The following is a 264-nucleotide window of genomic DNA, read 5'->3' as shown; positions in this document are numbered from 1 at the left end:
CTGCTGCTGCTGCTGCTGCTGCTGCTGCTGCTGCTGCTGGTGCTAGTGCTGGTGGTGCTAGTGGTGCTCTTCATCTGCTGCTGCTGCTGCTGCTACTGCATGGGCTGCTGCTGCTGCTGCTGCTCCATCTGCTGCTGCATCCTCCTCTTCACCTGCTGCTACTGCTGCTGCTGCTGCTGCAGCACCTCTTCATCTGCTGCATCCTCCTCTCAATCTCCATCTGCATTTGCTGCTGCTGCTGCTGCTACTGCTGCTGCTGCTGCA

Source organism: Eimeria mitis, genomic scaffold (assembly GCF_000499745.2).
Source record: "Eimeria mitis Houghton genomic scaffold, Emh_scaff2035, whole genome shotgun sequence".
Classification (NCBI taxonomy): domain Eukaryota; phylum Apicomplexa; class Conoidasida; order Eucoccidiorida; family Eimeriidae; genus Eimeria; species Eimeria mitis.
Note: the sequence above shows the minus strand (reverse complement) of the source record.